Genomic DNA, 15,082 nt, shown 5'->3' with positions numbered 1-15,082 from the left:
AAACACTGACTCAATGCCAGTGGTATTTACCACTACGGCTACTATTGTGGCTACTATTACTACAAAGAACACATTCAGGAGAGTGAGCCATCAGCTGCAAAAACTTTTAGGATGATTTAAAAAACAAAAATTGAGGCTGTTTGCAGTGGCTCATTTCTGTAATCCTAGCACCTTGGGAGGCTGAGGCAGGCAGATTGCCTGCTCAGGAGTTCAAGACCAGCCTGGACAAGATGAAGAAACCCTGTCTCTACTAAAATACAAAAAATTAGCCAGGTGTGGTGGTGTACACCTGCAGTCCCAGCCACTTGGGAGGCTGAGGCACAAGAATTGTTTGAACCTGGGAGGCAGAAGTTGCAGTGAGCTGAGATTACACTACTGCACTAGTGACAATCAGACAGAGCGAGGTGACAGAGCAAGGCTCTCTCTCCAAAAAAAGAAAAAAGAAATTTAGGTAAAATATACATATATAATTTACCATCTAGTTCAGTGATTGGAAATATATTTATATTTTTTTTTTCTGCCCTTCATCCCCCACCTCCTTCCCAGCCTCTGGTAACCACCAATCTACTCTCTATCTTCAAGGATGGGGGTTTTTAACTTGAGGTCCATGAAAATCCATGGATGGGCCTCAGGGAATTTATCAAATTATTGGTTAAATTATGTGTGGGTGAGTGTAAATGTGTGTGTGTGTGTGTGTGTCTGTCACTGGGGACAGGGGCCACGGCTTTCAACAAAGTTTCAGTGACATCTGTGAGCCAGGAAAGGTTCAGAACCACCAGCCCCTGCAGTGCCTGGTGAATAAGGGCAAAGCCACATTCCCAGGGTAACCTGGCGTCCAGACGGAATCCCCAATCCAGGGCAGGATTTGTTGGCATGGCTCCAAGTGGTGGGACAGAGTCATGCTACCAGTCAGTGAATGAAGGGAGTGTCACTTCACAGAAACCTGTTTCTGCCTGGCTGCCCCACCCTGGAAACTGGAAACTGGTCTGGTGGCTGGGAGAGGCATTCCCTCAGCAGGTGTGATCCAGGGAGAAGTGGCTCTACAGGCTGCACTGGCCTTGCCCTCCAACTTGGGTAAAGTCCGCACCCAAGGCAACCCAGGCCACACCGGAAGCAATGGGCCTGGTTCTCCTCTGCAGACCCAGAGGGAGGGGTGACAGAGGGAGAGGCAACAGGAACCTGGCAGGGCCCGAAGGAAGGGTTGCCATCCATGTCACTGTGGGCCACTCAGGTGAGGCTGGGATAAGGGCCACCCCCACTCCCATCCCGTGCAACTCCCTGGGAGTCTTTCCAGGCTGGCCAGGCTGCAGGCCTGCCCCCAAGCCTCCCATACCCTCTAGCTGGCCAGTTCCCTGGCAGCCTTTCAGGCCCAGCCCACAGTCGGCCTCCTCCAGGAGGGACACAGGCTCCAGAGACTCCTCTCCTGCTGCTCTCCTCCTCCCTGAACCCTCTAGCTGTAGGGAAGTGGCTGAGACCAGACTTCAGGGTCACACTGGTCTGGGTTTCAGACCTGGCTTCTCTACTCACTGACTGGTGCCTTGAACATGTTGCTTAAGTTTCTCAGTCTTGCTCTTAGCTTTCTCAGCCTCTCTGTCCTTAGCTTATAAGCTGCATAAAGATGAAATGAAATAATGTACATAAGGTTCTTTGCATAGAGCGTGGCTGGCAGCAAACAGTTCAATCAAAGATCATTATTATTATTAGCTTGATTTATATCATTCTCTGATTATTTTAAGTGTTATCATTTTGGTAGCCACAATTTAGATTCCTGAAAGACAGGACCTAGATCTATTTTCATTATAGAAGAAGAGGCTTGGACGGGCACAGTGGCTCACATCTGTAATCCCAGCATTTTGGGAAGCTGAGGTGGGCAGATCACCTGAGGCCAGGAGTTCGAGACCAGCCTGGCCCACCTGGTGAAACCCTGTCTCTACTAAAAATACAAAAATTAGGCCAGGTGAGGTAACTCACACCTGTAATCCCAGCACTTTAGGAGGCTGAGGCCAGCGGATCACCAGAGGTCAGGAATTTGAGACCAGCCTGGCCAACATGGTGATATCCTGTCTCTACTAAAAATACAAAAAAATTAGCTGGGTGTGGTGGCAGGAGCCTGTAATCCCAACTATTTGGGAGGCTGTGGCAGGAGAATCACTTGACTCCAGGAGGTGAAGGTTGCAGTGAGCCGAGAGCATACCACTGTACTCCAGCCTGGGCGACAGAGCGAGACTCCGTCTAAAAAAAAATAAGAGACTCAATGGAACATGTTGACTGTTCTACTCAGAGACTGGCAATTCATCCATCTGTCCGTCCACTCATCCACTCCTCCATGTGGTGCATCAGCTCTGTGCCAGGCACGCTGCTGACAGCTGGGGACACAGGGGAATAAACACAGCCTGGGCCTTGGGGGAGCTCCCTGCAGAACAGGGGAGACATACAAACTTGTGAGCCCATGTGCTAGAGGCTGTGTGGATGGTGGAGACAAAAGTGCTGCGGAGGCATCCGGGCAAGGACACCTTCATGTGTGGGGGAAGCAGGCTTAGGGTCACTTTACGGAGGAGATGGCGTGTGAATGGAGCATAGGAGAGCATGAAGAATCTGTCAGCTCGGGAAGGGAGAGGGCACGCTGGCCGAAGGGAGAGCTTGAGCAAAGGCACAGAGGTGTGACTGTGGGGGGCATGTCATGGGAACAGCCACTCACCCCTTGGGGTCCCTTTAGCCAACTGGAAGGTATGTTTCCTCTTCTGGCTACTTAGGGCAGAGCTGGGTGAGTTGTGGGTGGGAGAGAACCCAGGCTGCCTGGGGAGACTGGGAGGACAGCCCCACTAAGGAGGAGGGGTTCTGCCTTTGTTTTCCTTCTCAAACTCACTTTCCCGAAGGAGGCTGCTGCTGGGGACAGGCAGGGGAAGGGGAAGGTGGAGTACGTGGCCCCACCCCATCCCTTTTACCTCCTCCCTGTCCTGCCCCACATGGCTTGCCGGCCATATCCTGGGCTTTCTCTCTGCTCTGCTTGGGGAGAAAACCTCGGCCCCACACTGGGCACCCCCTTCTTATAGGCCATTCATCAAGAAGGTGGGGGTGATGGAGGACTGTCTCCATCCAGGAAGGCTGCAAGAGGCAGAGAGAGCTCTGGGTTCTGAGCTTGCTTGCCGCAAACTTGCTCTGGGGCTTTGGATAAACTCCCCTCCCCTCTCTGACCTCAGTGTTTCTCCCAGGAGAGGGGGGGCCCTGGGAGGCTGCGATCCCAACTTGGGCATTCTATGGGGCAGCTCCCAAGGATTTAAGCATCCTCCCACTCAAAGCCGTTTGTCCTCACCTCTCCTCTCTCTAAAACTGTTCTTGCTGGAACACCTCCTCTCTCCTCCCTGCAGCCACTGCCACTGGAGATGTGCCCAAGTCTTCATCCCTTGCCACATGCTCCCACTTTCTCTGTTGTCAACAGGCCCTAAAGCATCTTCCTGGAAGCCTCAGAGCCAACACATCTGCAGGCATTTGCTCAATATGCCTGCAGGTGGATGTTAGTGAATCTCAAAAGCACCCTAGGCACTGGGGAGACTGAGACTTCTAAATTAAACCTCCAAGTGCCTCCAGGAGCTTAGAGTTTGATAGAAAGATGACACAAATGAAAAGCTGACCGTGTGTAAGGACAGGAAACTCTAAGGAGTGGGGAGAGGGGGGAAGAGCTGAATACTGTGGGGTAGATAAGATGAGAAGGAGGGGCACACTAGGATGAAAGAGTGTAGAAAGCAGAGACTTCTGATGCCTAAAGTGTTTAAAAAATAATTCGCATGGGTTGGGCGCAGTGGCTCACACCCGTAAGCACTTTAGGAGGCTGAGGCAGGAAGATCACTTGAGTCCAGGAGTTCAAGACCAGCCTGGGCAACATAGTGAGACTCCATCTCTGCAATAATAATAATAATAATAATAATAATAATAATAATAATAAAGAAATTAGCCAAGTGTGGTGCTGCATGCCTGTAGCCCCAGCTACTAGGGAGGCTGAGGCAGGAGAATCACATGAGCCTGAGGTCGAGTAACATGGTCGAATGAGCGATGTTACTGCCACTGCACTCAAGCCCAGGCAACAGAGCGACACCTTGTCTAAAAAAATACACAGAGGAGAGCGTTATACTGTAATGGTGGAAACATGACATTAAGCATTTGTCAAAGTCCACAGCATGCACAACAGAAAGCATGAGCCCTAATGTAAAGGAGGGACAATAGTTAATAACAATGCATCCATGTTGATTCATCAGTTTTAACAAACATACTACACTAATGCAAGATGTTAATAACAGGGGGGTGGGGAGGGAGGGAATGGGAACTATGCACAGTTTTTCTATAAACCTACATCTGCTCTAAAACATAAAATCTATTAAGAAAACAAAAGGCCAGGTGCGGTAGCTCATGCCTGTAATCCCAGCACTTTGGGAGGCTGAGGCAGACAGATCACTTGAGGTCAGGAGTTTGAGACCAGCCTGGTCAACAAGGAAAACCCTGTCTCTACTAAAAATACAAAAATTAGCCGGATTACAGGCAGGCACCTGTAATCCCAGCTATTCAGGAGGCTGAGGCAGGGAGAATTGCTTGAACCTGGGAGGCGGAGGTTGCAGTGAGCCAAGATTATGCCATTGCACTCCAGACTGTGCAACAGAGCGAGACTGCCTCTCAAAAAAAAAAAAAAAAAAAGAAGCCAGTATTAAAAGACCAAGAGCTGTCAACATAAAAACCTTGCTCCCAGTTCCTTTTGAGAAATCTGAAGATCTACAGCCCTGGGCTGAATTTGCACATGGAAAGAACAGGCTGCAGCCCAGGAGACACAGCTCCTTCACATGGGTAGTCACCCTTAGGTTTGCTGAGGCCTCACTACTCCTGCCAGGCTTGGCTGGGAGCTTTGGGGAGTTTGGGGCCCTGGTGATAAAAGTCAGGTGTCTGATCACAGAGAATCAGACAGGCAAATTTGGCTGGGGTCTCTGGAGCACCATTTCCCCAGGTGCTGGAAAATGATGATATCAAATGGGAAATGATGAAGAAAGTGAGGAAAATCAGGACAGTTTTCAGACAAGTTGAATTTGATTTGCACGTATTTGCAGTTAAAAAAATACGTGACTGCATCTTGGAGGAGAAGTTGAGGCTGCAGATAAATTTCAGAGGGAGAGAAAAGTGACTTTCAAAGCCCAGGGAATACTTGAGGTTCCACCAAGGAGAGGAATACAGACAGGGGAGCCGAAGGGATAAGAAAAAGCAGGTTCATGGGATGATGTGGTAGAGGTGATGATAAGAGTCCACCCGGAACCTTAGTTTCCCGGGCAGATGGCTGTGAGTAGAAACTGTGGTGGGAGGAGAGGTAGACAAGGCTTAAGGAGACAGGAGGGGTCAGGTGTTTGGGGAGTGGTCAGGAACCAGCCAGATGAGAGGCAGGGAACTTGATAGGCTGCCTGGGTTAATGTAGTCTGAGTTCGCACCTGCCCTGGGGCTGGTAGCAGAAACGGAAAGCGGGCAGGAATATGCTTGGTCATTCATTCATTCATTCATTCAGCACACATTTCCTGAATACCTACTATATCCAAAGCTCTGGTAGGAAAGATATGGGGATGAAGAAGCAGACACAACAGTTCTAACCCATAAGAGCTCACATTCTAGTGTAGATCTGCACTAACAATTGCCACACGGCATATCTAATAGTAAAGCAGTGGTTATGGCAGACTCACTATGCATCTGGCTGCATCACCAGGTGGCTGCTCATTCCCTCTTCCAGAGAAACAAACATTCCAGCGTGCTGTGGCCACCTGACTTATAAGGGCAATGCAGCTGCCTGGAGATAGACAGTGCTTAAAAAATAGTGGTTATGCCTCTAGGGGAACACAGAGGAGAGCGTTATGCTGGGGAGTCAGGGGAGACTTCTTGAAGTAATGAAACTTGGGGCCGGGTGCGGTGGCTCACGCCTGTAATCCCAGCACTTTGGGAGGCTGAGGCAGGTGGATCACCTGAGGTCTGGAGTTCGAGGCCAGCCTGGCCAACATGGCGAAACCCCATCTCTACTAAAAATACAAAAATTAGCCGGGCATGGTCGTGGGCACCTGTAGTCCCAGCTACTTGGGAGGCTGAAGCAGGAGAATCACTTGAGCCTGGGAGGCAGAGATTGCAATGAGCCAAGATCGCCCCACTGTACTCCAGTCTGGGTGACAGAGCAAGACTCTATCTCAGGAAAGAAAAAAAAAAGGAAAGAAAGCTTGGGATCAGTCTTGAAGAGTCAACAGGAGTGCCACAGTTATGGGGTAGAGTTGAGGGTACAGCAGGACAGGGCCATGGAGGTAGGAAGAGGGTGTGCCATTCGAGGTCCTGTCTGTAGTTCAGCACGGAAGTATACAGGGTATGGAGTGGCAGGAGGCCAGAGTGGAGCCCAGAAAACAGAGGCCAGATGAAGAATTGGTGTGAGCTGCATATGAATGAGGTGGGAATGAATGCTCTAGGGGGACTGGGAAAAGAGGACCTGAACCTCAGGGATGGTGATGAGACAGAGGCTGGCCACCCCAATTGTGGTGGCCAGGAGAATGCTGAGGAGTGAATGCAGACCAATTTCAAACCCTGGCTCCATCATTTACTGTGTGCCCTTGGACAGATTCCTTAGTCTCTGAGTTTCTAATCACTTAAATGAGCATCATAAAAGTTTCAACGGCTCCAGTGAGGATGAAAAACCATGGTATCTACCAAATGACGGGGACTCAATAAAGGGCTATTATCACCATTGCATTTTAAGCTGTCTCAGGTATGCATTAATGCTCTCTCCTGTGCCTTCTGCCCTTGGTTTATAAAACCACTTGAAAACACTGTTTCTCCTCCAGCTCTGACCCACCTCTCTGGCTGGAGCCATGGCAAAGGGGCGATCCCTGTGTGAGGATGGCAGGGGTTGCCATGGTGACCTCCCAGCTTGGCTTAGGACTCTGAGTGTACTGAGCCTTTTTTCTTCCTTCTTCTTCTTCTTTTTTTTTTTTCAGCCCTAGCTATCCCAGCTATTCTAAATATTTACTGCTAGGCGATTATTACACATCTGAAAAAGCTGAATGATATTCCCTAGCACATTGCAGAGAAAAACGGAAAACAATCCACATTTCTGGCAACAGAGAACTGGCTGGGTAACTTACGGCACATCCATGCAAAACTGTACCGTGGGGCTATTAAAAATGGCACAGATCTGTGGTAACTGACAGGAAACGGTGTCATGACAAGTTGTTAAAGGAAAAAAAGCAGGTTATAGAACAGCCTAAATCCCGTAATACTGTCTATATAAAATGGTGTTACATTTAACTGCTTCGTATTTATGAACAGAAGAAGATTTTGAAGGCTGTTCACTGTGGCTCTCTCTAGATGGTAGTGGTAGATCAGAAAATCTAGGGATTTGCTTTACTCTTTCTCCGTTTCTGTAACAACAGGAACTCATTTGCTGACAATGAGCATGTGAATTCTTTTTTCTTTTTCTTTCTCTTTCTTTCTTCTAAGCCATTGCTATTAGAAGAAAATAAATGAATGACTCCTCTAACTCTTGGCCAGTCTTAAAGGGATTAATTGTGTCAGCCAGTCCATGGTTTGCAAATGCTGGCATTTGCTTGTACACCCACCTGAGAAGGTCACAGGTGAGCCTTACTCTATGTGCTCCCATCCTGCCTGCTGGCCTAGGAGCACCACTGGCCATTCAGGGAAGCTGGGGACCAAGTCTGAAAGCCTAACAGCTCATGCATTTGGAAAAGCCACCCCATTTCCCTGAGCCAAAGGCATAAAGACGAGGGTCCCTCCCTCACCACCCTGTGTGAAGGTGGAGGCCGGTGGGAGCACTCTCACTGGGAGCAATGGCAGAGGCCATCTGTTAGTAGGCCTATATTGAGCACTCACTGTGTGCCAGCCTCTGTGTTATCCCTGGAGACTCATGGAGATCCAGGTAGACTCTTAGCCTAATGGACAGAGGGCTCCGGGAAGGGCTTGGAAATCCAAATCCTTCTCATTGTTCCTGCAGGGTTCTCTTCTCCTGCCCCATGGTCCACACTTTATGTTCAAACAAGAGAATAGTGCAGTCCCCAGCAGTAGGCCCTGGAAACCCCACTCCTTAGCATATCCTCAAGCCCTCCACAGTCCCTGAGTCCCACCTCCCACCAGCCTTGCCATATACCCGCCCACCTCTCATTTCAGTCCTTAGTGCACCAGGAACTTCCCACCCCCATGTGCTCTTTGTGCTTGCTACTTGCACTGGATGAGACATCTCTTCCTCCATCTCTTCTTGATGAAATTCTTCCCCTTCCCCTTCCCCTTCCCCTTCCCCTTCCCCTCCTTCTCCTTCTCCTTCTCCTTCTTCTTCTTCTTCCAAGTCTCACTCTGTCACCCAGCCTGGCGTGCAGTGGTGCAAACACAGCTCACTACAGCCTCCACCTCCTAGGCTGAGATGATCCTCTCACCATAGCCTCTCTCCTGAGTAGCTTGGACCGCAGTCACATGCCACAATGCCTGGCTAGGTTTTTGTTGTTTTTTATTTTTGGTTTTATTGAGACGGAGTCTCACTCTGTCACCTAGGCTGGAGTGCAGTGGTGCGATCTCGGCTCACTGCAACCTCTGCCTCCTGGGTTCAAGCAATTCTCCTTAGCCTCCCGAGTAACTGGGGTTACAGGTGCCCACCACCATGCCCAGCTGATTTTTGTATTTTTAGTAGAGATGGGGTTTCACCATGTTAGCCATGGTTGGTCAGGCTGGTCTCGAACTCCTGATCTCAGGTGATCTGCCTGTCTCGGCCTCCCAAAGTGCTAGGATTACAGACATGAGCCACCACACCTGGCCCTGGCTAGTTTTATTTTTTATTTTACTTTATTTTATTTTATTTTTGTAGAAATGGGGTCTCGCTATGTTTCCCAGACTGGTCTTGAACTCCTGGGCTCAAGTGACTCTCCCACCTTGACCTCCAAAAGTGCTGGGATTACAGGCATGTAATCCTGTCTTCTTGACAAAGTTCTTCCTTTTCTTATGGCTAAACGCAAATGTCACTTGCTCTATAATGTTTTCTAGGGCAAAATTAGCTTCCACTCTCTTCTGGGTTCCAGTACAAGGGTATCTATCATTTCATTTGCAAACTTCAATTAGATGCCAGTGTCCTGGTTTCCATCGGGTCAAGACAGACTGAGCTTGTCTTGGTCATTGCTGTGCCCGTGGTGCCCAGCCCAGGAACACTGTTCAGTGTTCCTGTTCAGTGAATGAATGTTTGCTGAGCCACTGAATGACTTCTGCTGTCCACTGCACTCTGAGCCCTAGAGGCAGGATCTGGCCCGGTTGTCTGGCATCTTCTACCCAGTGGTTGCCATGCTGTGTTCACGAAAACTGCACTTCGGTGCCAAAATTGTGTATCTGTTCGGTCCAAAGATATTTATTTCAAAAGTTTAAACGTCAGAAATCTCAAACAAACTAATTATAAAACAAAATGTAGGAGACAACTGGGAAAATGTGAACATTTACTTTTTTATGATAATGAGGAATTCTCAATTCTTAAGGTACAGTAATAACACTGTGGTTATGTGTTTTATTGGGCCATTTTCCGTTGGAGATGTATACTGAAGTAATTGCAGATAAAATGATATGATGTCTCAGACTGGCTGTAACAGAATCTGGTAGGGATCCAGAGGACTGGGTAAGAGTATAGATGAAAAACGTTGGCCATGAGTTGGTAATTGCTGGAGCCAGGCATGGAAACTAATCATACTAATCTCTCAATCTTTGTATATGCTTTGAAAAGGAGAGAATAACAATGTCAGAAAAAACCCTGAAATGTGAAATATGGCTTTTGAGTCCTTCTCAGGCATTGCATGCCTATAGACAAAGCAAAACTCTGTTGCAAGAATAATTATCACTCTATTCACAGACTTTCCTAACATGTGGGATATCAACATGACAGCTTTGAAACTGATACAGGAAGTGTGCATCAGAGTCTCCATCTGAACAAGATAAAACCAAAGAACTTAAAGGCAAATCGGAAATGCTTTAGAAACAAAAATCGTGGCTCCTTATAAATAAAAGACGGCAGTCTCTGAAAAACAGCCAAAAGACCTTGTCAGCGGAAAATATTCGAAGATATCACACAAATATATCTTCTCACTATTCCCCAACTAGGGTAGAGTCAGGAAAAGCTTTTTCTAGAAAATTTTACAGGGAAAAAAACATACTTGTGACATAATGATATTGCCAACATCCTTTGATTTTAAATTTCTGCTTTAAAGGGATCAAATAGTATCCCTTCTTGAACTTTCCATGACTGAATTTTGAGTTTTTGAGGTGGATAGGTTTTAATGTTTTGAATATTTCATTTTTGTTTATTTTATCTGCCTACATAGACCAGAATGAGAATGTGTATTTTTCTAAGTCAACCTTTATTGGTATTCTAAAGCATTTTTATATTTAAAATTATTAAATCTTTGGGTTTCCTGTTTTACATTTTTTAAATACCTTTTTGTCAAATAAAAATTCTGATTTCAGCATTATATGATACGCATATTATCAGCGCTGGTGCTCGTACCCCAGCATGTAATAACTATTTCCATGCATTGTCAGAGCTGGAAGGGGATGCTAGGCACCTCTCTGGATGGACATCAGAATCACCCAGAAAGTTAAAAAATACTAATGCCCAGGCCCAACCCCAGCTCATTTAAATCCAGCTCACCAAGGGTCAAGAGAGGGGAAATGGAACCCACGTCAGTGACTGCAAAGCTAGTCCCAGGTAAGAGGAGCAGAGCCCACCTGGAGCCAGTCTGCTGCTGAGCCCTGTAGAGCTAGCACCAGGGTGCCGAACGCCAGCCTGGGCTCTTTCTGGCTCTATGCTACCCAGCTAGTTGGCCTCCAGTGTGAGTGCAGCAGGTGGGGTCCTCCCCCAAGGCTGGGAAAGGGCGAAGCCCCTGCCAGGCTGATGGAAGGTGTGACTCCAGGCCCTGACTGTTGAGTTCCCCTCACCCCAGCAGAGAAGTCTCTGGCTGCTAGGGAAGGGGAGATCCTATCTCCACCCTGCTCTCAAGTTCTAATCTGATTGGAAACTTGAAGTCTGAGATAAAGCTGCCAGCCTGTGGAAGCCAGACCAGACCGCAGAGGAAGGAAAGGACGGAGACCCAGAGAAGACTTGGGGCGAGGGTGAGTGCCTTCACATGTCCAGGGGCAGCAGACTGGGAACCTGGAGGAGGCCATGCAGCCCCTGAGAGCAGAACCAAGACCCCCAGACAAGAGCTTCTAGGAGACAGGCTTCAGCTCAATCCACAGAGGCAAGGCACTGCTCCCACCTGCATGAGGATGGTTGCTCCATGGGCACTGAGCTCCCCACTCCAAAAATGTCCAGATCGAGTCTAAGGTTCTAATCCTGGGAAGAGGTGAGGACTAGTTAAAGCTAGGGTAGAGACAAGAGCCTGGAAACCTCTCCGGCAGCAAGTCCCAAGCCCAGCTGTGTATCCAAATAACCTAGGGGCTTGTCAGCACCCAGAGCCACCAAGGTAGGCCTATCTCAAACCTTCTGAATCAGGGTCCCTTGGGGTTGACCATCTCCCTTGCAGATAAGGGGGACTACTGTACTAGCAGGACAAGGTGAAAAGCAGGTGCCCCAAGAAGAAGGAGGCAGAATGGATGATGGAGGTGAGTTTAAATTCAGTCCCACATCTCGGCAGTGAGTGCGTGCTCAGTGCTGGGGTCCGAGCTGGGCAGAGTGTCAGAAATGTTGGCTGCCCTCAAAGAGAACCCCATCTTTCTGAGGAGACAGACATACCCAGTGGACCATGAGCAGGTAACAGGAGAGAGGGAGACAGACATCTCTGAGGGATCACCTGCCTTCACCTGGGTGTTAAAAAGGTGTCTCAAACATGACATGGTTGCAGTTGAGTCATTATCTGACACCAAATCCTGCCTTGTGCTTCGAACAAGCTGACCCCTCTGCTTCAAGATGCATTCCTCGCCTGCCTAGACAATTCCACCACACCCTCTGTCTCAGCCTGAGCCCCACTTCATCAGCCTCCAGCGCACCCCTCTTCTCTGAGCCCCTGCTGTGGCTCAGGCTGACTGGGTACTCCCAGAGCACACTAATGCCCCTCCTTGGGCTCCTGCCTTGCTCACTGCTGAGTCCTCGCAACTAAACATTGCCTGACGTATGGGACAGCACTCAGAAAAGATCTGCCTGGTAGCTCGGAGAAGTTCAGAGAAGAAACCCTGAGCAAGGATGCTGGTGCAGTCAGGGCAGGCTCCTGGTGGAGGCGGTGCTTTAGGTGGATACCAAAGAGGCTGAGGACTTGCTTTGGCAGAAGAGGGAACGATGTCCCCAGGGACAGCAGAGGCACAAGGCAGGGAGGCAGGCTGGCAGACGGCAAGGAGGGAGGCCTGCTGGTGCTGAGCTCAGAGAGGCAAGAGGCGGGAGCACAGCATGGGGAGAAGGGGAAAGGAGGGTGGGCACGTGGAGAAGGCCAAGACATAGCACCATGGGTACATTTCAATGCCAGGCCAGTGAGGGACCATCCAGGGAGCCGCTGCACCTCCCTAGATGATTTGCATTTGTGGGAAGCTTTTCCAGCAATCATTAACTGAGCTTTACCTGCTGGGAGTGGGGGGCATTGTTAACCTATAAAGCTGTAGGTGAGCCATTTCACGTAATCATTACCCAAAGAGCATACCTCATAGGTGAGGGGAAAATGGTCAGGGCAGCCAAGAAGCCAGGGAGATGTGAACTGGCAGAGGGAAGAAGCCTGCATGGACCTGGGTAGGGGGGTGGACTGGCATGGGCCCAGACCCTCAGCAGAGACTGCAGGGCACTAGAGGTCAGAGAAGGACTCAGGACCTAGATGGGAAAGGGCGTGACTTGCAAGTGGCCCCACAGCCAATGGGGAGTTTAGATGGGGTGGGGGAGCCTGGGCAGATGCCCCCGCCTGCATAATGTACAGCCACTCCCCCTGGTGTGTGTGGCATTTTGGGCTCCAGAGTCAGCTCACCTTGGCTTTGAGTCCCGAAGCCCCTCTGGGTCTGACTTTCCTCCCTTGTGAAATGGAGATGATGGTGTTTGATTTGAAACACCACTACTGAGCACTCAGTCTATTCTAAACCCCTTATGGGCTGGGCGCAGTGGCTCATGCCTGTCATCTCAGCACTGTGGGGGCTAAGGTGGGTGGATCACCTGAGGTCAAGGGTTCCAGACCAGCCTGGCCAACATGGTGAAACCCCGTCTTTACCAAAAATACAAAAATTACCCGGGCCGGGTGGCATGCGCCTATAATCCCAGCTACTCGGGAGACTGAGGCAGGAGAATTGCTTGAACCCAGGAGGCGGGCATTGCAGTGAGCCAAAATCCCACCACTGCACTCCAGCCTGGGCGACAGAGCAAGACTCCATCTCAAAATAAATAAATAAATCAATCCCTTATGGGCATTTTACACCCCCACTTAATTTTCACAGCATCTCTTTAGGTGGACACTTTTTTTTTTTTTTTTTTAAGATGGACACTTTTGTAATCCCCAAAGCAACTACCTCTGTGGGGTATTTCAAGCATCAGTAAGCATAAGCCCCATGTGTAAGTCCTTGAGGCACAACTGGGACTCTCAAAAAGAGCAACTGTCATTCTAACTTATGACCAGGGACATGCCTTCTCTGGCCTGTCCCAGGCTACGAGATAGAATGGAAAATGTATTCTCCTTCCTTCTTGCTAGGACATTATTTGTCCTGCTAACCCAATGTCATAAGTAACACATTTCACAATATTTGAACGCAGTGGTGGATTAAGAGCCCCAGTGGCTGAAATGTGACACACAGTAATTATTCTAGCGTTATTCAGCACAGGCTTTTTTTCAAAGAGTTGAGGCAAAATGCATTATTTAAAACCTTATGGCCGGGCACAGTGGCTCACGCCTGTAATCCCAGAACCTGGGGAGACTGAGGTGGGCTGATCACCTGTGGTCAGGAGTTCCAGATCAGCCTGGCCAACATGACGAAACCCCGTCTCTACTGAAAATACAAAAACTAGCCGGACGTGGTGGAGCACACCTATAATTCCAGCTATTCTGGAGACTGAGGCTTGAGAATCACTTGAACCCAGGAGGCGGAGGTTGCAGTGAGCCAAGGTCATACCATTACACTCCAGCCTGGCAGCAGAGGGAGACTCTGTCTCAAAAAAATGAAACAACAACAACAAAAAACCCTATAAATAATGAGAATAACAGTTCATCTAAATCAGCCCCCAATAGCGTGCAGCCCGAGCCCAGAAGGTGTAAATAGTAAGCCCTCCGCCTTGCCCGAGCCTTCACAGCCCAGGACCACCTCTGAGGTTCCAGGCTGGCCTTAAGCTCCTGACCCAAGTTCCTCCCAGAGCCCAAGGGGAAGGAAGCGGCATGGAACTGGCAAGTGCATGACAGCGGAGGGGCGGGAGGGGAGGACTCTTACTACAACTGTCCCTAAACCCAGGTAGTCCCTCCCCCCAGAGCTCCAACTGCCATTGCTTGTCATGGGAAATGATTCAGTTTGCACAGGGAGAAAAAGCAGGGCCTCTACATGAAAAGTGAGAAGCAAAGAAATCACTTCCGTAGTTTAGACAGCTCTCCCAAACACGCGTCCCTGGGTATGTGAGGTGGAAAGTGCCGGTCAAGGTGAAACACACTTGGAGATAGGTCCTTGTATTTCCTGGCACAGGAATGTCACACAGAGCTGGCTGTGGTAAGAAGGTAAGGCTGGGTAAGAAGGTAGAAAAGTGGTCACCTCTGCAGTGTGAGTCAGGGGCCAGCCCCTATGCCCTGAGACTGGAGATTTCACCATTCGAGACCCATTTCCTTGGGTCTTCAAGGATGCTGGAAAACCTGAAGCCATTCTGATGCTTTGGGGAGAGGGGAGGTGTTGTGGGGATTCGCTGGAATTATTAGAGCAAACTTTTCTTTTTCTTTTTCACACAAAGACCCAGATCTTCCTCGCTGAACAAAGTGCATTCATTTCCTCAATAATTGGCAACCATTGATGCTGTAGGGGACGCATGAGAGCAGAAGGGGTGGAGCGAAAGGGCAGAGAATGCAGTCCCAGTCATGTGAAGGCCCATCGTAAACAGTCTGTGGGG

At 49.1% G+C, this 15,082-nt stretch overlaps 1 protein-coding gene and 1 non-coding gene across 2 annotated transcripts in view; one reads left to right on the top strand and one right to left on the bottom strand.

Annotated features, from left to right (window-relative positions):
* Positions 1-15,082, bottom strand: part of PAQR5 (progestin and adipoQ receptor family member 5) — a 101,109-nt gene that overhangs the window by 70,527 nt on the left and 15,500 nt on the right. The gene's annotated exons all lie outside the window — the stretch shown is intronic.
* LOC112628184 lies at positions 5,699-5,826 on the top strand. The gene has a single exon (XR_003120355.1). It is a non-coding gene; the product is annotated as a small nucleolar RNA SNORA77 (small nucleolar RNA).

The sequence above is a fragment of the Theropithecus gelada genome, chromosome 7a (assembly GCF_003255815.1).
Source record: "Theropithecus gelada isolate Dixy chromosome 7a, Tgel_1.0, whole genome shotgun sequence".
Lineage (NCBI taxonomy): Eukaryota > Metazoa > Chordata > Mammalia > Primates > Cercopithecidae > Theropithecus > Theropithecus gelada.
This window is presented reverse-complemented; position numbering and strand designations above follow the sequence as displayed.